Consider the following 25,377-nt stretch of genomic DNA (forward strand, 5'->3'; position numbering starts at 1 on the left):
CATGATGGCAGTATAGAAATATATAATTCCATATAGGAAAAAACTAAATAGAGTGCTCCAACAGAGTTTTTAAATAGCACTCAGTTCACTGGCTGAAAGTTAAAGTTGCCCCATAGAAACTGAAGTACTCAATCAAATGGAACCCTCAATTCACACTCAGTTGCCTCACAAATACCAAGCATGCAAATCCTTTTGTATGAGCATATAACTGAGGAACATTCGAGTGGGAGAAAACAGAACTGAAAACTAAGAAATGGAGCTGACCAAAAAATGGTTTCCCTCCAAAAAAAGTTTGATGAAGATAAATGATTTTTCACTGACATTTTCCATGCAAAATTTCAATTTTTGGCAGAGATTTGAATACCAAAAATCTTCAGCTGAAAACTGGGGGGAAAAAAAAAAATCAAATTGAAAATACTGTTGCATTGCCTCTGGAGTTTTAGTTCAGATACCTCAAGCTCCCATTCTCTGTTGCCAGGGCTCCCTGGTTGAACTACATCTCCCATGATGCTCTATGAGCTTTCCTTTTAGAGATGAGACATTGCATCATGGGAGTCCCTGAGCATGGTGCATTCTGGAAGATGTAGTTCAGCCAAGAAGGCTGGTCCATAAAGGAGAATGGGGACATGATACAACTGAAATACAACTCACAAGGAACCATGGCAGCATTTCTAAATTGAAATATTTCCATTTTCAGGCAGTTTTTAATGAAAAATCAGTTTTCCACAGAAAACAGACATGGCATCAAAAAGTTTAGATGGAAAATTTTTCATCAGTCCTGTAGAAAAACAATTATAAAACACAATGGACAGAAATCAAAGTGTGGTACAAGAATAATCCTTTTGTCAAAGAACTTTATTGCTTCAGGATGGGACTGTTATGAATTAAAAGTACCATCCATGTAATAGAGCACAAGGACCAGGGAAAGTGAGCTCTCTCTGGCATATTATATTCCCTGGGCTTACCAAGACACATACGCAGATATGGCAACTAGCAAACATGTGAAACAATCCCTCAGCTTTCATAAGTGCATTCTAGAGCATGTGCCTTCTTGCAGTTGCACACTAAGTGTGTATCCTAACCTCATCTAGGCCTGGGCTCTACTTGCTAAACCCTAGTCCTGTAAGTGTTTGCATGAAGGAATACTGCTGTGCCCACATACAGCCACTTGAGGAGTGGAGTGCTAATCATTCCTCATACTTAAAAAGATAACTCACACATGCATTATTTTTTTTAAACAGTCTAATCTTAGACTGTGAACTTCATGGGGAAGGAATTGTTACTACTTTTCTGTTTGGAAAGTTCTTAGCCTATTGTGTGTTATTGCAAAACATAATTACATAGATATAATAGATAATGATATATCATCATTCACACATATGGATTGATGACTGTCACTAATCCTGAAAGAGTGTGGGAGTCGCTCTTACTCATCTGCCATACTAGTTGAGAGAGAGAGAGAGAGAGAAAGTAGAAGTGTGGGAAAAGAAAAAGCAGTTAACTCTGATAGAGCTGGTTGGGATTTAAAAAAAAAACAACATTTATTCATCAAAAAAATACCAGTTTGTCAAAACAAAATGTTACACAGGCTTTGACAAACTTTTGACTCAGTTTTAGAAAATATTGAAATTGTCAAAATATTTTGTTTTGACATTTTTTAAATGTAATTCTGATTTTTGGGCTCAAATGACTTTTCATTTTGAAACATAAGCTAATTTTTAAGTTTTACTTCAATTTCAACCACTTTTAACCAATTTTAAACATTTAGTAAAACATAGAAGTAAAACTTAGAAATGATCAAAACAACCTTTTGACGCAAACCACATTTTCCCCCAGGTATTTAGTTCACAAAAACTTGCGATTTCAACTTTTTCCTCATGATTTGGAAGAGGTCCATGGAAGAAGAAAATAGTTTCCTATCCTGCTCTAAGCTTTGATTAGCTAAGAATCAATGCATGAACTTCCCACAATCATTCACCAGCACTTAACTCAGTGTATGTGAACCAGCAGAACACCTTTCAAAAGAGCTTCAGCAAGAGACCTCAGCTTTTGATACAGTTTAGCTGTGTACTAATGAGCTGCGGACTACCAATCTTCTTTCACATGTATTCCACTATAGCTTAGGTTGGAAGACTGAAACTCTGCTTTTCTAGTATCATTTAACACAAGATAACCTGTTTCTATTAAGAAAGCCTTTTATAAAAGAGACAAATAATAAAAATATTTGATACCTATTTGCTATAGTTAGAAAATTACATTTGAAGAACACAAATAGACACAATGAACAAATGCTAAAACAGGTTGCACACCCATTCTAAAAATACATGCCATGATGTGTCATGGGTCACTCACCCCTGATATGTTCTGGGGGGAATAGCCCATCAGGTGCAGCTCGTCGTGGTTGCAAGCCATCCCTCCACCTGTCTCTCTGTCTACAGCCCCTTCTTGCTGTACATGCTGCTGCAATCTTCTTCATGACTCAGCCTTCTGGCCAGGTCACTCAGCGTTCCCCTCTTCTAGGGTATATCAAAGTCTTTCCTTCAGCAGTCTTTGGAAGTCTTCCCATTCACTGTCTCAGATGGTTGGTAGGGGAACCTGGGCCTTCCTCTCCTCCAGGTTCCAGGCCAGGGATCCTCAACCCAGTAGTCCTGGGCTTTACTCTCCCATCCCTCACCATTCCTTCCTTGAACTGCTTTGTACCACTCCTGGTTCCCCCCCCTTTTTCTGAGTACCAACTCTAAGCCCTTCTCCCTCTTCCCAGAGAGTGACTGCCTTTTTCCCAGCAGCAGCCCCTTTCTGTTGCCAGCCTCCTGGCTTTAGAGGTCCTGTCTATTCTTGCACAGCTGCACCTACTTGCAATCAGTTCCCTGCTCCCTGTCTCTTCCTCCAAGTGCAGCCTGTGGAGTTAATAGGCCTACCTGGCCAACTTAACTTCTTTCAGTCCTGTGTAGCGTGGACCCTCCATTACAGACCTATAGTATAATCAGAAATGTGAATGTTCAAGAGGAGTTAATAAAAGGAGTGGGACTTGAAGCAAAATCCATAACAGTTGTCAAATTGAGAGATTTATATGTAATATATGGACAACCTATGTTTAAATGGTGTAGTCATGAGGATCTAAAAGGTAACCTGGTAAAATGAAGGGTAGAAAGGACAAAGACTACATTCCAAATGAAAGGTTTTCTGTGCTTTAGGGCAGAGAAGCCAAAGACTTGCTATCATAGTTAAATCTGTAGGCTCACACTCTGTAGACTCATTCTAACCAGAGGGCTAGTGAAAAATGGTTCCTGTTGTGAAGTGCAGGCTGAGGAAATGGTACAAAATAAATCTTTAATTTTAAAGGTATCTCAGAATATACCAAAAAATCAGTCTTGAAAGCCAGCTGAAACTATTAGGGAGCATTAATTAACCTGAAATTTTGCAATAAGAATTAAGATAAACCATAGTTTTGGAACACAACAAAATTATATAGATGAAGTCAGGGATAGCAGTCTCAGGAAAATCCGAGTCTCTGTCATCTGAGAAAATGCATTTGCATGCAAATGGGAGTAGGATGATTAATTGTATATACACAAAGATGATAAAATATTTAAAAGGAATGCTTTTGTGTCACAGCATATGTAGAACATGACAGGAAAGTTCATGATGACCTGGGATTAATGTACAAAGCAGACATTTTGAAAACTCACACCATCACTCCGGAAATGCCAAAGTTACATGGCTTGTCATACAGCATATAAGGAATTAGAGGCAGTAAATCATCTTGTGATGTCTTTTCTCCCCATTATATGGGTTGCATGGTGGCGGGTATAAAGGGATCTTATAAGGAAAGGGAAAATGAAGAGTTTTCTGTGATTCTGCCTGCAGGCAGCCCTAGAAGAAACAGACACTTCTGCAGAGAGGTTAAAGACTGTTAGATTTAAAGAAAAATGATCCCGCCTCGTTCATTCAGCCCACCCACACCAATTCTTCACTAGTGTCAGACTGAGGGGATAGTGCTGAAGTAAATTAATGCCACCAAAGATTATACCAAACAGCGGCCATCCGTGTGCCTAGGAAGGTCCAAGAGAGGGTTGCAAGTAGGCAGTGACACCTGGAGAGGAAGCCAGCAAACAGAACCTCTCTGCTTCAAGGGACTAGTGAAGAAATGGAGTTCTCCAGCCAACCATGGAGTCCAGAGAACTGTGTGGTGAATCCAGGGCAGGAATGAGTCACATTTGAATAGTTGGAGAAGTCAGGATCAGCAAAAGTGCAAGGGGGACTGGGAGAGAAACTTATTTCATGCAATTTGAAATAAGTAAATTGAATGGGTGCTCAAAAGCAAAGATGGCATATTTGGCCAACTCAGACAACATGGATGAGCACTGTAATTATCAATCCCTGCCTGAGGCACTCATAATAAGCTATGGGAAAGAGAGACAGATTGAGATGGTTCCTATCAAATCAGAGGTATGCTGAATTTTGTTGAGCTACAGTGGGTGGTTTGGGGGAGGGGAACATTAGATTTTTTTTTTTTTTTTTTTGAGGAACAATTGACAGAGGGGACTGGAGTATTTCATGGGTGGCCTGTTTGGTTCAAATCTGCAGATGCCAGGTGAAGCTAAGTGGACCCAACTCTGTGAAAGAGGACTTGATAACAGTTCCAAAAACAGTGTGATGGGAAGAAAGGCAGAGTTGTGAAACTGTAATTTGTACAGTAGAACCTCAAAGTTACAAACACGAGAGTTACAAACTGTCTGGTTAACCACACACCTCATATGGAACTAGAAGTACACAATCAGACAGCAGCAGAGACCTCCCCCCGCAAAAAAAGCAAATACATACAGTACTATGTTAAACATAAGCTACTAAAAAAATAAAAGGAAAGTTTAAAAACGATTTCACAAAGTAAAGAAACTGTTTCTGTACTTTTTTTTATTTAAATGCAGATAAAAACAGCATTTTTCTTCTGCATAATAAAGTTCCAAAGCTGCATTAAATCACTGTTCAGTTGTAAACTGTTGAAAGGACCACCATAATGTTTTGTTCAGAGTTACGAACATTTCTGAGTTACAGACAACCTCCATTCCTATGGTGTTCATAATTCTGGGGTTCTACTTTATCAGAATTGGTCGCTAAGCCTATATAGGAGAGTCCAGAGTGGAGGGAAAGGTGGTCAGAGCCCAAGGCAGTAGGAGAAATCCCAGCTTAGTCAGGCAGCTTGTTCAGGTGGTGATACTGGATTGTACCTTCAGTAATCCTTTGGTGACCTAGATTACATGGTGGAAATAATCCTAACCCAGGTGTTGCAGAGTCAGGACAGGCAGGCAGCTAATTGGTACCTATGCATAAACCACCAGCATATGGGTCTAGGGCTTTTAGTACAGATATAGGCCGATGTGTCTACCTAGCTTTCCAGCAACTGTAGACGTCCTTATATTTAGCACAGATAGTACTGAGCCCCTAGTGCTGTGAAAAGACTGGAGAAGCAGCTACAGACTGGGTCAGAATTTGGTACAGAGGCAGAGTCAAATCAGCTGGGGCTGTAGGACATAGTGGATGATGCAGTGATTAATGGGGAAAGTAAAAAGAACTAGGAATAAGAAAACATGCCAGATTTCAGAGCCAAACAAAAGGATGCACTGCAGAGATTTGGGGGGGAGGGGACAAAGAAAAAATTGGTTATACCATTGGGAAAGGAAATAAACTCAATGGCTAACTATATTTATTTCATCTTACCATAGTGGCAATCTGTATGCAGGATACTGCACTGAAAGCATTAATTGCAAAAGGTTAATTGATATGTGGTTGGACCCATAAGAGTGGTTAAAGAGGAAGAGTGGATCTCTGTTGGACACAGTTAAGGTTGTGATTTGCATTTTATAGTAATAGTGAGGTAAGCGCTTTTAAATGGAGGAGTAGAGGTTACGGACTGTTAGGTGGTGTGTTTTGTTTCCTTTCTTTTTTGTGGGTTAGGATAAGGTATGTTAAGTGTTCAATAACTAACAGCTCCACAACAACTTTTTATGTATGAGTTTTCTTTGGACTTTAATATTTAATTGTGGGGGTTGGTGGGTGGAATTTGGCCAGGTAGGAGCAGTAGAGGCAGGAAAAGGAATACCTCCAGGAGGTAGAAATGAAGTTGTTGACAGCTCATATATTAGTGTTGCAGTGTCAATTGAAGAGAGAGATTGTTGGGTGGAGCAATAAGGAGCATTTATTTGGTTACAGCTTCTAATCCACTCATTCCCCTTTGCTACGCATCCAACAAAGTGAGCCCCGAGTTAACTACTTTACAACTTTTTATCTAAAATAATATGTAAATACACACACTTCTACAAGACCCCATAAAACCCCTATTTGGTGATATAAATGGTCATAAAATTAATATTAGTGGCTATAGGAGGTATATAATTATACCCCTGTTTATTATTTACCACTTAACCTGAGTGGCATAAACATTTTCGCTGTGAATTTGGCTATCTTGACAGCAGGAATGACCATAAATCTCCTTAATGAACCAACTGCAAGGGAAGAAGAAGGGGGAAGATATCCTGAGCTTTTTCTAATAGGCGTGCTGTCTGAGAAAGCACTTCTTATCACCTTTTTTCTCCTGATGGTGAGGGGAGGAATAGAAGGGGGGACATTATAACCCCGTTACCATGGTACCCCTCCCTAACTCCAAGACTAGGAAGTTGCTGTGATCAGCACATGATTATTGCTTGTGTAGTAATGGACTTTTTAGCCCAAGCCAGGGGTCCCGCAGAGGACAATTTGTGCCCAAAGCCTGGGCCCACTTCCCAGCCCCCCAGGAATTTGGCTCAGAGCTGACCTCCTTTGTCCCTGTGCCCACAGTTAGCAGCTTCACATGAACCCTTCTTTATTGTAGAATAAAATCTGTCAGAAAAGTGTAGGTTACATGTGTGTGTGCACATAGCCCCAATCAGGTCTAAATGCACAGAAAAACTTTCAGTTATAACTGGAAAAACTGGTATAATTACCAAAAATTCAACATTTAAATCTGACCCACTGCACCAGATTTACTCAGGATGCACCTTTCTACCACATGTTTATGGATAGCTAATGTTTTGGAATTAGATAGTCATAACAATGAAAAATAGGGATGCCAAAAAAAAAAAAAAAATGCAGAAAACGCCCAAATTCAAAGACTTCCTATTAAAAATGTATGGAAAGAAACCAAAAAAACTACACAAAAGAAAATTTAAAGGGCATTAAAAACTAATCACATTTGAAATTTCACATTGAGTAACCACCTACTTTTAGAGATAAACAAGAATGTAGAACATTTTAGCCTCCATAGCAACCAGCAGAAGCCTGAGCGACAAAGGGTGCATTTGCTGAAAAATTGTGTTAGGGAAATTCAAGATGTGGCATTGACCAAGTGCTCAATATATGAAACTGAAAGCCTTGCCAGCACTTCCTTCATCAGGAGAAGAAAATTACTTCTCAGTAGTAGAGCTGAGCATACAATATCTCCTTGGGAATATTTTGACCATTTTTTGTTGTTGTTGTTGAAAAATACAATTTGTTGAAAGTCTTTGCAAAAAAGGGTCAGTCTGATTCTTTTGGCTCAAAGAAATGTTGGGGGAAAAGTTTGAACTTGTCAGAATATTTCATTTTGACATTTTCAAAACGAAAAATTCCAGTTCTCTAGCTCAGAATTAGTTTTTATTTAGAAATTTAAGCTAATTGGACTAAAATGGTTAAAGGGAGGAAAAGGTTGAAACCAGTATTTTGTGGATGTGGTTATATCCAGCTCCAGGGGAGGCTGGCATCTCTGTAACAAGGACTCTGGCTTCATTAAAAACTTTTGGATTGAAAGATTTAGTAATCTTGTTAATATGGCTACAACTGATGCTGTAATGTGTACATTATAAATTAATCCAGAAATAATATTATCTCTGGAAGTTGAGAAAATATGTATGTTATGAAAAGCAGACAGGTTGATGCAGCTCAGATTCTGTTTACTCTTTCTAAAGCCAAAAAAAAAAAAAAAAAAAAAAAAAGTCTTTCAATTATAATGTCAGGATTCAGGCTTTTAATTGAACAGCTCCACAGTTTCAAAAATCTTAATGAAAAATGGCATATTAGTCAGTTCCCTGCCATGAAACATCCATCCTAATGAGATATTCTGCATTTTCTTGTCATAATGGCATATTTGCTAGGAGCATGGTGGGAGAAAGTTAATCCTTTCTGTTTATCATCTCAACTTCTACTGGAAGGAAAACACTTAATAGGTGTTTCGGCTGCCACAGGGGGACAACAGCAATAGTTATGACTGGATTAAGATAAAGGAACCAGAAATCTGTGCTTGGAGCCCCTGTTTCTTGCGTTATAAGATTACCTCAGAATGTTAGCATCCACTTAAAAAAAATTCTCTAGCCTTCATGGTTGTGAAGAAAAGCTTGAAAATGTGTCCTGAGTGTTAATGGTGCAGCAATGGTTGCCTTCATTTGCAGACAGCCTGGACAATAACTTTGAGAAGTGTAAATTGCTCCATGAATCTCAGTGGGGTTTAAACTCCAGGACCCACTGCTCTAGGTGTGGCAGGTAAAGTGCCCTGGGACCAGCCCATAAATTCTTGCTACTGGGGAAGACCCCTGCTTCTCCAGAATGGAGCAGGATTTCTCTGCCACTTCTGAATGGGGATCAGGGGTCTCCATGTTGTTGCCCCTACGTCACTGGGAGGGAAGGGAACTCCCAGCCAGTGCCACTCCAAATGGAGTTCTGGGCAACAGTGAAGGATCGGGGTAGCCCCCTCCCCCATGTTGTGGTATGCCAAAGGCCCTAGATTGCCTTAATCTATCCTACACACAAACATATGCACACACAAAGCATATGGGAAGACTAAAAGGCCACTGGATATTCACTCTGAAAGAGATGTATGTATACAAGTCCTAACACAATGGACCTTTTGGAAACCTAAAATACTGACTCGGCCAGTCTTTGGGTTTAGTCTGGCGAATACATTTTCAACTAAGCATAGCTCTTATTAGAGTGAATAGACGTTACTAGGCATCTTGAAAAGGAGAATCAACAAGGGAAATTTTAATATAATTTAGAAACAATTGTCTCTGCATTAATAAAATATATTATTTTGAAAGATATTCTTAACTTTCATATTAAGTAATATGTATTTGGAATTACAGTTTATTTAAGTATCTCACTATATTTTATATCTGAATCATAAATAATTGTAAAATTATTTGTTAAAGTAATGTTACATGTTCAGTAATTGCATGGGGGGGGGGTGAGGGGGAAGGGGGACAGATTCTGCCCACCTTACTCATACTGAGCAGAAACTTTCTTTGTTAGCAGTCCCATTGAAATCAATGGTATGACTCATGGAATACAAATTACTATTCCATATGAATAAGAGTGGCAGAAGTATAATCTGGCTGTATAGCATTAAATATTTCTGCCACCAGACTCTTTTCTCTGCCCCAGTTTGACTCCAAACTTTCCTCCATTCCCATTGTATGAAATTTTGAGTGAGTCAATGTTTTGACAAATACTCTTTACAAGTACTTGCTATGAATGTTAGCTGTTCAGTTTCTTCAACCCACAGCTATTGTTTTGTCAGCCCCCAGTTGGTTAAACGGTGCTAAATGTATACGTCTGGCATATACTGTCCATTACAGAAAGTCACCCTGTAATTAGGTTGACCATGTGATGTCTTTGTCATGCCTGGTTTCATTACTGGCTATTGTGTATCTCATTTTTAAATGAACTTGCTTCTCTCAGATCACAGTTACAAAAGCAGCAGTTAAGTATTTCTCAGGGAAAATGTCATTTCTTTATACTGTAACCTGGGGATGGTCTACTGCATAAGTGGCCAAATAGCAGCTCATGACTAAAAGAGACTCAGGAAACGTACATTGCTGGTGACAAATACAAGTAGTTAATCAAGATAACCAAAATCACACTGCTTTAGTTACAGATTTGTGAAATGCAAGGACTATAATTGCGAATGCATCTCCCTTTCTCAGTGGGGAGGAAGTTTGGCTGGACCATCAGGGGGATGGAATACTTGTGTCCCAGATATGCTGGAGTTGAACCCCTCCTTGTGCCTCAAAGTGCATATGGGAGTGTGTTTAAGGGAGGGGCTCCTGTCTCCCACTGTCCAGCTGGGATGGATGAGGGGAGATAATTGAATCTCACAAGCCCCTCCCCCAAATTTACAGACTTCCCATGGGTCTCGGGGCCATCTTGCCATAATTGCTGCTCCCTGTAATTGAGGTATATTGAGCTACATTTCCAGGATGTTGTGGATCTGACCAATCATCTGCTACCCTGTACTCCCCTTTAGTGAGGGAGGTTGAGAAGATTCAGAAGTGAGCTGAGTCCCAGGGATTAGGCTGAAAAGTGTCTCTATCCTGAGCTATTAGTTATATGGTGGGAGTCCTTTAACTCTGAATTAGACACAATTGCACATATGAGGTGGGGAAGGGGTTAGTGCTTTATTTTGATCTAAGAAGTGATAGCATGTAACGTTCCCTGTTTCTCCAAGCAACATGGTCATTAAGGTCAAAATGGTTCTTTGAGCATTTGTACCAGTAATCCACATGGTTCAGATCAAAGTATTTAAAGTATAGACAGAAGCAATCGACTCCATTTCTTGCAAACTAGTTGCACTTTCAGGATCCTGATGAGCTGCCAGTGTGACCTATCTTAGATTAGACGTGTTCCAACCTTGCTTACCATTTGATCAAGTGTTAGAAGTTAGATACAAACCCTATCAGATGAAAAGAAAGGATTTTGAAACAAATGGAAGAAGTGGCAAGGAGGCTTTGAGAGACAGTAAGCAATGGAAATTATAAACAGCTCAGTCCTTTAAGCTAGAAATACCTGAGTGCAGAAATGGGAAGGACTTCTTAGACTTCTTTGGGACAGTACTGTTATGGGGTATTTGTTGGGGTAAAATAGAAGGGAAGTAAAAGTGCCCAGCACATTATGGGTGTTGCCAGAATATAGATAATAATAAAAAAGAAGAAATTATTTTTCTGTATATTCTCCAACTTCAAAAGAGGGGGTTGCTTAATGAAAAATACTTACAGTTCTGAGGTACTTATACTTTTTGTAACTCTTGCACTTATCTAGTACTTCAAAGACAAGTTACATACCAAGAGGAGGTTTCCAGGTAGGCAGAACAATCCTCAGGGATATGGCACAGTCCAAAAAGTAACTAGGACAGGCTGAGAGAGAGATAATAGCTAAGTTTAAAAGGCCACTGTCAATTTTAAAATAGTAAAATTATTTATATTTGGAATGTTTGTCCAATTAACACTTTGTAACATTACATACAAAAAGCTTGCTCTGAAATGTGGTAAATCTGCCAGAGCTTTTTTGGAAACCACACACAGAAGAGTGATTGTGTGCCCATAGAGCATTACGTGCAACGTTTAATCTGAAATAGAAGAGGATCTGCTCCTGAGAAAGCCATGGAGGAAAAGATGACGTTCCAGGCCTGAAGCATCTCTCCCTTGTGTGCATCTGGGGAAATTAATAAAAGTAAAGGTGGATTGGGAACCCTGCTCAATCTATGGTGAAGCAGAAGAGAAAAAGTTATATTAGGCTACTAGGCTACCCTTCAAAACTCATTCTGTGTGATGGGTGAGGGGTTACTATTATGTTTATGTTGGGGCCCCTCCCGCCTCCAACCCATCAAAAAAAGTTACTGTATGAGTCACTCTTACCTTAAAACACCATTGCACAGCAAGATATGGAACCAACAACCTAGCATGTGAGAGAGCCTGGGGCAACAGAAAGTGTGGCATTTCATTGTGTCTGGTGAGATGGGTAATCTTTTGTAGCACAGGCATAAGACTAAGCAACCAAAAGGTCTAGAGCAGTGTCACAAAAATGCCTCTAGCATTAAGGATGAAAGCACATACACAGCTGAAGAGAGAAGACTGAGCATAGTCAGACCTACTGTAATGAAGAAAAATTACATAACTGGAAAGAGTCTGAGACCAAAACGCTAGATCAGAACAACCACCCCAAACTTTGTGGATCCGAGAAATCTAAACCTAGCTATGGATCTGAGTTTTGCAGTCCAATGGCTATGATGGTCCATATTAAAATCCAAAAGCCAAAATATACCCTAACTGTGGGCCCAGATCCAAAGGTCACGCCCAACTGTAGGAACATCCTTCAAACGTTTCTCTCCTCAGCAGATATGATGATTCACAAGAGAGATAGAAAAAATAATTTTTGCTTCCTCTTTCTAATATAAGACAATTATCTCTTAATTGGAGGATTTTGTTGTTCCTTTTGAACAAAGTCTACAAAGAATGCCTAATTTTAGCTATTCCCAAATCAAAATGTTGGATTCTTATAATTATACTTTAACTAAAAACCAACTATTGTTAGTATCCAGGAAACTTACCAGGGATACACACAAATTTCTAACTAAATCCAGCCCTGCAGTGGGCTGCTGCTTCTTGTGATCTGACTGGATCACAGAGTCCCACCCATTCTGAGGTAGCAATAGTCCAACAATTTGTCTAGCTTCCTGCAGGAGTTGACTGAAGTGTTTTGGATGGTTTTATCCCACAAACACATCCTGATGAGTCATTTTGTTCCCACATACTCCCAGGAGGCAGATCCAAAAATGGATCCCATACTGGTGGAAGAATGTCCTTACTGCATGCTCTCAGTACTATGTTGGAACATAGGCACAGCATCTGTGAGACACTGGTGGACGTTAACGTAAGAACGGCCATACTGGGTCAGGCCAATGGTCCATCTAGCCTTGTATCCCATTTTCTGACAGTGGCTAGTGCCAGATGCTTAAGAGGGAATGAACAGATCATAGTAAATATCGAGTGATCCATCCTATGTGACATGATCCAGCTGCCCATGAATTGTCCAAAGGCTGCATACTCCACAGGGCACAAAAATGTGGAGGGGACTTAGTCCATGGGGTAAGAGCAGGTTCTGGCACAGGATACTGTGTCTGCTAGCCATGAGTACAAGTAATCACTCAAACACCTCTTTGTACTGCTCTGTCTTCCTACCTCAACCTGCAGTCAATATTCCCTGAATCTGTCCACTAGTTTTTCCTTTAGGGGTACAGGCTCTATCTTTCTTTCTACCCTGTGTGCATCCTTATCCTTCTGGTTTTTTTGGAACTCACTCTTCTGAATTGTTTTATCTAATGCACTCCCATCAGCTTATCTTGGACTCTCTCTCCTTGCAGTAGGTTGGTTCACATCCCCAAGCTCCTGGTGTTGTGTGTTTGCCCTGTGGAGGTCAAAGGGCCTTGAACGGAGAAAGACAGAGAACATTATTGTCTGAACCTAAAAAAATTGTATTTCCCATTCTATGAAATGGGCTGCTTTAATGCAAGGTCAAAGGATATTTTATTGAAAAATAAAATCTGCTTCGGACATCCTTTGGAGTAACACTGGAAACTAGCAGACATCATGATAAGATGCATGTACAAAATGCAGTACAGCATCCTTAAGACTGCCATCCTCCCCTGCAATTTAGACTCGCATTAAAACTAGGTATGGATACATAAGAGTCATAACAGTATGAACTTAGTTCCTAAGCGGTCTGGGACAGTGTGGGCATGACCAATTTATAAGGTGCACTATATTAGATAGGAGGGTCACATTAATTAATTGTAGAGCCCCAACCCCCACATGTAACAAAATCAGTGAGTAACTAGCAAAATTTCATGACAAATGTTTGTTTAACTTTCTTCCTCATTGTCAGTTTCAATCCCACATGGCATTGGGGGGGACGGAGCGGTGGTAGGGGAATGGCATGAGTTCTATCCTGAATGGAAGAACACCAAAACCCCAACTTGTATTAATACCTTAAATCCTTCCTATCCATATATTAATAAAAACAAACATGGCAACAGAAACTTACTAGCACTTGTTCTGATGCCAGTTCTGCAGTGGGCTGCAACCCAAGCCCATCCCAAAATCTTCTTTGAGTATGGATTAAAGAGGTGCTATAGCTGCTTCAGTGGCATAGCTTCCTTGGTGACCGGCTTTAGCTCCAGGGTGACTTCTTGCCTTCCATCCATCAGTTGGCTCTCCTCTGCATTGTCTGCCATCCCTGCTCAGCAGATTGTCATGCACCACTATGGGTTCAGTGCTCCCTACAGTTCCCAGTGTCCAGTCGAATTCTTCATAAAGGAGGCAGGAAGATGGGGAGTTCCCAGAGGTGCCATTAGTATCCTTGACTCTGCAATACTCTGTCTTCAGCCACTTGATTTGCCGTCTGCATTGTTCTACTCTCTGGTCGATCCCCAAAGCTGCCAGCCACTCAGATATAACTTTGTGGACATGATTGTTGCTTGTGCTCTCACTGAATTGAATGTCTTGCTCACCTGACAGCAGAAGTTAGCCAGAATCCTGTTATATTCCTCTGGCCAGCTAGCAGTGTGCTTGACTCTGGACTTCTTACTGTTAGTCATAGCTAACATGTGTGAGCATTGACTGTGTTTCCAGTTGAGCAATCCAGGTGGAAATGAAGGGTTAAATACCAAGCAATTGCATTTGAACCAAAAGGTTGCTTCTGGTTCCTGGGAGGCAAGTGGCAAGTTTTGGAATTGAAGGGCTGGGAAACAGACTCAGGGGACTGTGGAATAATGTTGGTGGATTCACCAGACCTGAGTCTGGTGTCCTGGACTTGAGCTGAATCCACACTATAAAGTGTCTGGGCTTTGATCTGCATCACAGTGGGACTGAACTCTGACTGAAACCCTAACAAAGTCCACAGGCCCAAGTCTAGAAAGGCTCCTGGCTTGAGTCAGACTCATTTCTGTGTGGAAGGAATGGGGGCTTGAGCTTGTCAGAGCCTGGCCTTAGTGTGCTGTGCAGACCCACTCTGATTGGTCATTAAGAACTGTAGAGTGGATGGAATCACTTCTTTTTATATGCTCAGAACCCTGCAGGAAGAAAGGAAGAGCAAATGATTCCAACCAATACTGCTCTCTAGAAAATTCTGAGTTGTGCGCCAGGATTCACTTCTTGTTTGGCAAGATCATTTTAAAACAAAACAAAAACAAACTAGTGCATTTTTGATGTTTAAAGTCAACTATAAAATTAATCACTGAAATTCTGATGAAATCACTCTAAAACAGTTCAATTTGATTATCTGTATCTAATTTCCAGTGTTTGCAAAATAATAAAGACGATTCTTTCAATCGTAATCTGCATTATGAACTTGACCAGCCAGTTGGGATGCATCATTAAAAGAATCACTTTCAGTGAGAGATACACAGCTCCATTGCCTGAAGGGCGATGCTGATATATTACTGATACTTTAAAGGCTGTTTAGAAGACAGTTTTCCTTTATATTTAATATAATAAAAAAGAAAGAAATTACTTAAAATTTAGACTACTTCATAGTCAAACAGGTAATGGGATTCTCTTCAATTCGTCAGACTCAAACATGTGTAAAACCTAATTTTAAATAAAAAGACGATTTATTTTTGGAGATAGTTTGAGGTATTATTGAAGAGTAGCATAGTAGGCCTTCTAATTGCTTTTACCATAAAGCATAGGAAAAAAGTACACATTAATGCTGGTAAAAATAGCATTAAAAAGAGAGCCATGACACTTCTTTCATCAGAAAGTAAATTCTTGAAACAGAAAACTATTAAGATTTTTTAAATATAATAATCTGGTTTATCAATTACACCTGAGAAAAGAAGACTTTAGAAAATCCTTTCACCATAATTCAAATATTACAAAATCTTAAATCAGAAAAAAATCAATTAGAATTCTGCTTAAAATGTAGTCAATGCCTATTCCCTTATATTCATGATTTTTTTACTGATTCTCTAAAATGACAGAACTCCATGGTACAGTCTGTTCAGATTTAACAGTTTTGCTTGAAAAATAGAAGAGATTGTCCAGTGGTCTGATTATAGCCCAACATCACTTATCAACTTTAGTCTGTTCAATCTTTGCTACATGCCTGCAGTCTGTAACACAGAAGGCTGTACACCAAGATCAAGGGTGATTCTTAAAGAAGAGTCCTGGATCACACAACACCTGCAAACCTTGCAGTATATAATACTTCATTCTGGAATAACCAAGATTTCCCTTCAGCTTCTGCTTCACTTGGCACAGCAAATCACTTTGACAAAGTGAAACAGAAATGTATTTTCTTCAAAATAAAGTGGTTTGATGTCTGTCAAAAGTTTAAAGACTGTCTAATTAATCTACGCTAATTACATAGAATATGCAGTAGAATAATTATTTCTCAATTTCCTGTAGATAACCATATTCCTCAAGGAGGCACCTATTTTTTCTTGTTTGGCCATAATCCCTCAGCAGTAGATATAAAAGAAACCTGAGCATCAAAATTAACATCAATTACTATCTATCATCAGGTTTGATACTCCTGTCCATTATTGTAGTAATGTTCCACAGCTGTAAAAGCTTTCTTGTCAGAGGGCTGGTAACCTTCCATATACGGTCAACAACAAAAGCATAGTCCCAAGTATAGTATCACTGTCACTGCATGCAGATGGCCTATGGACTGTATTGTTGAATCCACTGTCCCTAGTTTGTTAATATTCATAGACACATTTGAAAAGAAAACCTGAGTACAAGATAAGCTTTTCTTCAGATCAGCAGCTGTTTTTACAGTAAGACCAAATTCATAAATGAGAGGCTTATTGGCAATCTCAAATTGAATGCAAGAGCATTCTGCAAAACTTCTGTTGCTTAATGTTCGACATGTTGTTAATTATAGTGGCCACATATTTAAAGTGTTTCCTTTTTTTGTCTGTGTATCTGTTTGCACACTTAGATAGCCATTTTCACTCCTCACAAGTCCAGTAACGTCACACTGAACTTCTTGCTTTGTGTGCACAAATGTGGGGTTTGGCAATCAAAGAAGGATAATACACACAAGAGGGAAGCTCTTAAAATGTGCCCAATGAATCGTACCTCCTAATTGAAACATCACTATTGAAAGAGGGTTGGGTTTATGAATGAAAAATAGGGTTCGTTCTTCCAAAGTGATCACAGTCTGGAGCTTCCCGAAGCCTGCTAAGTGTGGGAAATAGTCATTTCCAGTCTTTTTAGCCTTACGACTAAAAAGTTTAAACAATTTGAAACCTGTGGCAGTCTGACCTAATCTGCCTCCTTCTTTTAGAAGACTTCAGTAGGTAAGGATGTGATAGAGGTGAAGGCAGAAGAGTCATCTGTTCTTAAAAGAAAAAACAAAACAAACAAACAAGTAAACAAAAACCAATAGAAATTGTTTGGTAGGACGTTTTGTACTTGAAAATTATTCCAGCAATGTCAGAGTTAAATAGCTTGGCACTGGAGTGACTATAGAGCACAATGTGTTCTCTAGCAGCAATATTCCATCTCTTAACTTGCTGTTGTGACTAACACACGATGTAATAGTTCAAGCAAAGATACAATTTTGGAGGCTTTGTAATTTCTGAAAATTCAACGGTGTCTAGGACTAGACAGGTGGGTAACTTGGGACCTACCACTGCTTTCACTGTCATTATGCCTCACTGTGTGTCATAAATAGCAAAGAAAAGAACCAAACGCAATAGGCTGACAGTTTTAAAGTACTGTGGTATCAAAGCTAAGCCCTTTGGGCACTATCTGAAACTGATTTCCATTCTGCTGCATTGATCATAGAGCAGTTTATCTTTAGTAGTTACTGTAGCAGGAAAAACATCGTGTTTGAACATTCTGAAGCATGTTGTCAGGTTTTAGCATCTGTTTTATTTAAATACTGAACAAGTATATACACTACCTCAACATTTAGCAACCAATAAACTCAGACTCAAAAAGAAGGCAAAGGTGAAATTGTCAAAAAGAAAAATATCTGCAGTCAGGGCAAAATTCTTAACTACACAGGGCAGATCACAACCCCAGTATTCTTTTGGAGCTTGGCAACCCTGCTATTATTATTGAAAGGTATAATCAGGAAACCATGTCTTAATTATTTTGCCCTCCAGTGGCATATGTCAGGGCTTTAAAATCTTTCTGGCATTTTACCTCCTGCAAGAGCTTTCTTACAACCTAAGACCTCTGATCTTCGACATTGGGTTATCAGTGGTTCAGAGTCAAGCTGTAACGGCATATGGAATGGGGTCCAGCAGGGATCAGTTCTGGGTCTGATTCTGTTCAATATTTTCATTAATGATTTAGATAATGGCATAGAGAGTACACTTATAACGTTTGCAGATGATACCAAGCTGGGAGGGCTTGCAAGTGCTTTGGAGAATAGGATTAAAATTCAAAATGATCTGGACAAACTGAAGAAATGGTCTTAAGTAAATAGGATGAAATTAAATAAAGAGAAATGCAAAGTACTCCACTTAGGAAGGAACAATCAGTTGCACATATACAAAATGAGAAATTACTGCCTAGGAAAGAGTACTGCAGAAAGGAATCGAGGGTCATAGTGAATCACAAGCTAAAAATGAATAAACACTAACTTTATTGCAAAAAAACCAAACATCATTCTGGGATGTATTAACAGGAGTGTTGCAAACAAGACATGAGAAGTAATTCTTCCATTGATTAGGCCTCAACTGGAGTATTGTGTTCAGTTCTGGGCACTACATTTCAGGAAGTGTGTGGACAAATTGGAGAAAGTCCAGAGAAGAGCAACAAAAATGATTAAAGGTCTAGAAAATGTGACCTATGAGGGAAGATTGAAAAAACTGGGTGTGTTTAGTTTAGAGAAGAGAAGACTAAGGGGGACATGATAAGTTTTCAAGTACATAAAAGGTTTTTACAAGGAGGAGGGAGAAAATTGTTCTCTTTCATCTCTGATGATAGGACAAGAAGCAATGAGCTTAAATTGGAGCAAGGACAGTTTAGGTTGGACATTAGGAAAAACTTCCTAATTGTCAGGGTAGTTAAACACTGGAATAAATTGGCTAGAGAGGTGGTGGAATTTCCGTCATTGGAGGTTTTTAAAAGTAGGTCAGACAAACATGTCAGGGATGGTCTAAGGTAATACTTAGTACTGCCTTCATCACACGGGACTGGACTAGAAGACCTCTTGAGCTCCCTTCCACTCCTACATTTCTATGATTCATATAAACAGCTCTAATACTTCATTCTCATGGTTCTTTATTTGTTTATTTATTTATATTCTTAAGCAATATAAGTGAGAGGCCATCACATTATGTAGAATATCAATGCGTGATGTCCTTCAAATTGAGGGACATTTGAGAATTAAGAGGGTGAGACTTGAAGATTAGTGGCTAAGGGACTTGGGCTGAGTGAATAGGAAGAAATTAGGGAAAGATAAGGAAAAATGAAATATATTTGGTACTGATGAGGAAGAACTTCAGTTTATCAGATATATATTATCTGAGTTGATGGATGTGGGCTCCCCGCATCATAATGTAGTAGAAGCCCAGGAAACATCAGTACCAAAAAGCCAGGAAGATGGGCAATACTGGGTTTTTTACCAATGTGAATCTGTGTTCAATCTAGACTGTATATTGATAGTTTTATATATACTCTTTAATGAAGCATTCTATTATTCTCTTGTTAATTAAAAATAATTCATACGTTTGAAGAGTAGTTACAGTCCAGAAACGTTTAAATCAAGTTATAAAGAAGACTTCAAAATATATCATTAGAAATGTGTCGTTCCTTTCATCCTTGAGAATCCCAAAATGTTCTGCACTATCTGTGTTAGAAATCATTCCGAGGGATTGCTTCACTCCATATTAAATTCCCCGGGGAAATGGGTTGAAACAAATGCTACAGAGCACTTTAGGACAAGGAGTAAAGAATGGTATACCCCAGAAAGAATACAAGGGTATACCCAGGAATGTGCAAGGCAGAGTGGACTAAAAAGCATCTGATAAAATAGGTAAAATCTTATAGTGCTATTGGAATTAGAATCTCACCTAGATATTGATCGGATCAGATTAACCGTATGTCAAAATTATCTGGATATAAACTGGACAAAAAATTGATTCTTTATTCTTCTTAGTGTTGCCCCACTATCATATCATCCAAAAGGAACTTCAGACGGATACCAAAGGCTATGAAATATTTAGAAATATTAATAAAGATTTAGAAAACACTGAAAACTTGCTAAGGGATAACTAAGGTGCCAGTGTACTACTCAGCACATTAGACATGCATTATGCATAAAGATCCCTGATTTATTTAGCAGAGCTGCACTTAATTATGTGTAAAAGGGGGAATTATTTAGCAATTTACAGGAGCAGGGATTTACGCAGATAGGACTCAGGAGGTTCACACGATAGTTGCCTTCTCTTGGAAGCCTCCTTCTATTCTCACAGCTACTGAAGTTCCTTCCACCACAAGCCACCTCTGCCCTCCTATGGTCTGTGTTCCCACAAGACTCATAAATTCTTCAGGATTAGTGTGTAATATTAGAGTGACATGAGAATTCTGGTAAAATAATGACTTTTGTTTCCTGGATGGGGACTTGCTTGTTTTCAGGGAAAGAGGTGGCCAGCTTGGTTCGTACAGCTTGGTTTACACAAAAGGAGCTACTGAGAGAGTGGAAGGGGCTCTGAACTATGGAAATCATTCTCTACATCGGTCTAAAATAGCCCCTATACATTGACCGTTAGGGCTTGCTGCAAAGAAAATGTCTTTTTGGATATTTTTTGGGTGGAAAACGGGGGCTGAAAGCAGTGCTCTGAAATCTGATATTGTGGTTGGGGTGTGTTTTGTTTCCCCTGACTGGTTTGGTGAGCTGGGTTTACTTTGCTTATAACGATACAACTGCATTTGTAATACATGGCTTGGAGCCTTCAATTATAAAAATCCAAATATTTAACAGCTAGATTATGCCATTTAGGGGCAGCTGAGACTAAGGAGAGATGCAGAATGGATCCCAGAGCTCCTCTACCAGCAGTGGCTGCTTGCCCACAGATAGAACTCAGTTTACTATTTCCTGAGCTCTGGGGGCCATGTGAACACACAAAAGGGGAGGGCACCGTCTGGTCCTCAGTAAATAAACAGCGGGGGATAATCAGGAGAGAAACGGTGATGACAGTACAGCTTGGAAGTTCTGCTCTGTTATTACAGAGAGAAAAAAAAAAGAAACTGTTGCTCATGTCTCCGCCAAGGCAATGAGGATTTTCATTTTTCTAAAAACACCCTGTATCTTTACCTTCACCATTGTATTTAGTCTTGTGTCTGTACTGTATGTAATGTTGGCAATAGAGCCTGCAGGAAATGTCAAGAGTTTCTAACCCTTGCTGTACTTGGAGGTTTTGAGTTAAGAAATCCTATACCCTTTACTGGGGTTAATGCAGAAGGTACAGAAACAGCAAAGATTTAAGGTTTCTATAAATCAGGATGGAAACTGTCAGAAAATAAAAATAGCTCTGTCACTCAGCTTAACTAACAAAGATTCTCTGTGCTGAACAGAAGCTGAAATTCAGACATGGGGGAGGGGGGGAAGAAGGGGAAAAAAACAGAAGAAAAATACATTCCTCTCTGACAATATCTCCCTCTTCTGAAGTTTTCACTGGCTTTCACTTTTCTGCATCAAAGTTAAGCTTCGTGTCCCCATATTGAAGGACTGAACAGCTCTTCTCCTGCCTGTATCTCTGCTCTCATTTCCTCCTACACAGCATTCTGCTCTCACCAGACTTCTCCCACTGCCCAAGGCTCCTTAATGAGTGCCAAGTGCCCTCACTCACTTCCTTCAACACCCCTGGAATCCCATCATCTTCATGAAATCAACTATCTATAAACCCCAGAAATTCCCTGTTTTCCTGTGTTATACCCACTCATAACTTTACATTTCTCCTGGATCAGGGACTCTTGCCTTATTTAGTCCGGTGCAAACTCACATCTACACTCATGGTGCAATGTGGCCCTAATACAGTAAATACTTACACACTCAAAAATCAGGCATAGGGTTAGTGCCCTGGACTTTAAACAGAACTTGGTCCTAAGGAAGTAAACTTGCTGAAGCTACAGATCACTTGATTTGTTCTTTCCCCAGGAAAGCAGATCCAAATTCTTAATCCATTTCTGTTTCTTGGAAGCCACCACACTGTTATTTAGCATTATACAGCAAAGGAAAATGCCTCATACTATTAGAAGAAAAATGATGCTACTGGCTGCTATGGACTTTTGTAAGGGAATGTTTGGGGCTTTTACTAGAAATAAATTGATATACATTTCAGTTTCTGGTAACAAGATTAAAACAAAAAAGGATGATATGGACAAAGATTTCAGACATTACATTTATTTATTTAGCTGCACACACATCATGACTAACGTGTATTTATTCATATCAATGAGTTATGCAACAGATCTATTTTGCAATTGGGGTGGTATGTCTGAAAACCGTGGGAATGACTGCTCTCTGGTACTTCTGCGTTGCTCTGCGTTTCACCACTGCACCTCCAGTGTTGGAGCTTGCCAAGTTTCTTCTTATCTGTGCTACATTCCCCAAGGACACTATGCAAGGGATGTGTGTTGTGGAGAGGGAGGCCTATTCTGCCCCTGCGCATCCTGCACTTTCTTTGGCTATGCCAGTGGTGTGGCTGGGTGGGAGCAGGGAGGGGGGGCCGGTCCCTCCCCCTAACCCGGACCCCGACCCAGGGATCCTGCAAGGAGTAGCCTCAAACTGCTTAGTCCCTGGGTCATCTGTCCATGGCCCTTCTGCTTGTGGTCCGCTTTCTGGAACCGGGGAGGAGGGTTGTTCAGCCTTCCTCACCTTGAGTCTCTGTGATCCTCCGCTGTCTGAGGTGAGGTTCCCACACCTCAACTCCTTCACCTAACTGCATGAGTGACCGGGTCCTCCTTCAGGTCTCTGGGCCCACGACCCTCGGCCCCAGCTGGACAGGCTGCTCCCTAGCTCCAGTACCTGGTATTGTGGCGGCAGCAACAATGATAGCACCAAGCTCTGGCACGGCTCCTTCTCTCAATTCCCTTCCAGCTGCCTCCTCTGCCTGAAATGGAGGCTTTTAACTGCTGGGGCAAGCTCCTTAATTGGCCTCAGCTGGCCTAATTGCCCTGGAGTAACACCAGCTGAATCACCCAGGGAATAAGGATTTATTGTGGATGGGGCTAATATATATGCTTTCCAGCACCCTTCTATAGCCCTCAGGTCTGGCCCCATCACAGTGTACTGTAGATTTTCCCATGTGTGGCTGTGATGGTCATCAATGGAGCAACATCTTTGAAAGACAGCAATGAAAACATTAAAAAAAAATTAGAGGCTTGGGTTGGCAATTAAATGTGGAGACTACATACTTTGAGATATTTTAGACCAATATATACATCTAGAGGAATAAGGGCTTTATAGTCTTTTCAAGATCTTGACATGCAGCTTTCCTTCTCATAGCAGACAAGTTTGTAATCAATTACATTTTTTAAAAAATAGCATTAATTTTGTGAAACTAGGTCTTTTGTTTTTCCCTATCAATATTTCATTTAACTCACTGTATTTCTTTCATTCATCATCTTTTGCAGACAATCTAGCTAGGTGGAGACAGTGTCATCTTGCAGTGAAGACAGCTATATTTATGCTTTCATCAGTATTCAACTGGGCAGGGGTACCGGTGAAGCTGTAAATTTAAATCGTTATACACAGTTTGGTCATATGAAAGTTGATATCATGCATTGTCTATTGGGACAAATGATGTGGTCCTAGTTTCCCATTATTCATAAAACTTAGTTATTGGTGTGGGCTTTACAGCTGTTTAGCTATTTAGTTTGTTGGCAAAGAGAAGAGTTAGCTATGGATTGAGCATGTTTAATTACTTTTTCTGTCACTTGACACAACCTGATTCTTCATCAAGGGAAATTAGCTTTAATACTTTTGAAAGTCTAAGTCACAGGTCCCCCATATAACATAGGAATAAAGTGTTCTGACTTATCTATAAATGTCTAATTGAGTCTGAAGGAAAAAATATGATGATCTTTTTTGAAAGACAGTGTTCATGTGTTTTAGACAAAATGTCTGCTGGATTGACATCACACATGTGACACACTCATATTCCATTCCTTTTCCTCTTAATTATGGAACATACAAGTATCAACTAACATGAATCATTATTTCCTTGAATCTATTGAAGTTAATAATAGAGGCAGCCACAAAGGAAGACAGTTTTAGATCCATTTTAATAGTATTAGCCTGAGCCAAACTCATTAGGTTTCTTGTTCAGGCTCAGGAATCAAACCCATGAAAATAAAATAATCATTGAAGATTTGTTATCAAGAAGCAATTAGAAAAGGAAGAAAGAAATACAGCATATAGTTTGACTCTTTCCTCTCCTTCTTGTAGGCAGAACAACTTATTTCTGCAGCTAAAGTGAAGCAACTCCAATGGGATAGTTAAATCCACACATCCAACATTTGAATACTAAAGTCAGGGATCTATTAAAAAGCAAAAGATTAGAAAAAGTTAGAGGGTTATATACTGAAAATCTCTCCACATGGCCAGTTCATTGGGCCAAATTCACCCCTGTTCCAACTGCACTGAAATCAATGGAATTGCTTCAGGGATGAATTTGACCCATTAATTTCCATTTGCTATGTGGAAGAAATAGATCCTTCTACATATAAACTATTCCATGACAAAATATGGAATAATACAGAAAGGGATAACAGAAAATTAGCACCCAATCTTATTTTAATCTTATTTTATCTTATCAAATCTTATTTTAATGTACCAGTAAGGTTGCAAATCTAGAATCACATGATGATACCCTTATTAACATTTAGAGCCAATAGCTGATTGAAAAACAGAATTTTCATACCACGGATGATTCTGATTTTGACATTTATTTCTGTCACATTTTTGGAAAAAATGTGTCAAAATTTCAATCCACTAAAGGTTTTGATAAATTCTAAAAAATGTTGATTAGAAAATGTCAAACCATTCAATTTTGGGTCAGGTTACTGTTAAAGTCTGCATCTACCTGAGCCACCATGATGCCTCTCTGGATGTGTAGTTCCAGGTCCCTTATATCCCTCTCTTCTGCTATGGGCCCTGCTTCTGGGCTGGACTACATTTCTGATGCTGCATTGTGCTCTGTTCATGTGCTGAGCTGCTCCAGTGCATCATGGGACTCCCATAAGGCTCTTGGAAGCTCAAGTGGATGCATAAATTAATTCTGACATAACTCAAAGGAAAAAGTGTTTTTGAGCTTCTAACACTGAATATTACCTTATTCACAAGTAATTGGGCTACATGTTATATAGGTGCTATTCACAATGAATAAGGGAATCAGAGTCTGGCCCTTCAGCACTCTAAGGTCAGGAAATAAAGATATAAAATATAAGGGTCTGATGATAATGTTAAGTTGACCATGTAGTGCATATATTGCAATCCCATGTTGTTTTTTATGTGTGAACTACTGTGAATATGTGTTGTTAAAAGCAGACTACAGATACATACAAGATAAGT

The sequence above is a fragment of the Emydura macquarii genome, unplaced genomic scaffold (assembly GCF_026122565.2).
Source record: "Emydura macquarii macquarii isolate MOO-44397 ecotype Brisbane River unplaced genomic scaffold, CSIRO-AGI_Emac_v2 contig_3108, whole genome shotgun sequence".
In the NCBI taxonomy this organism is placed as follows: domain Eukaryota; kingdom Metazoa; phylum Chordata; order Testudines; family Chelidae; genus Emydura; species Emydura macquarii.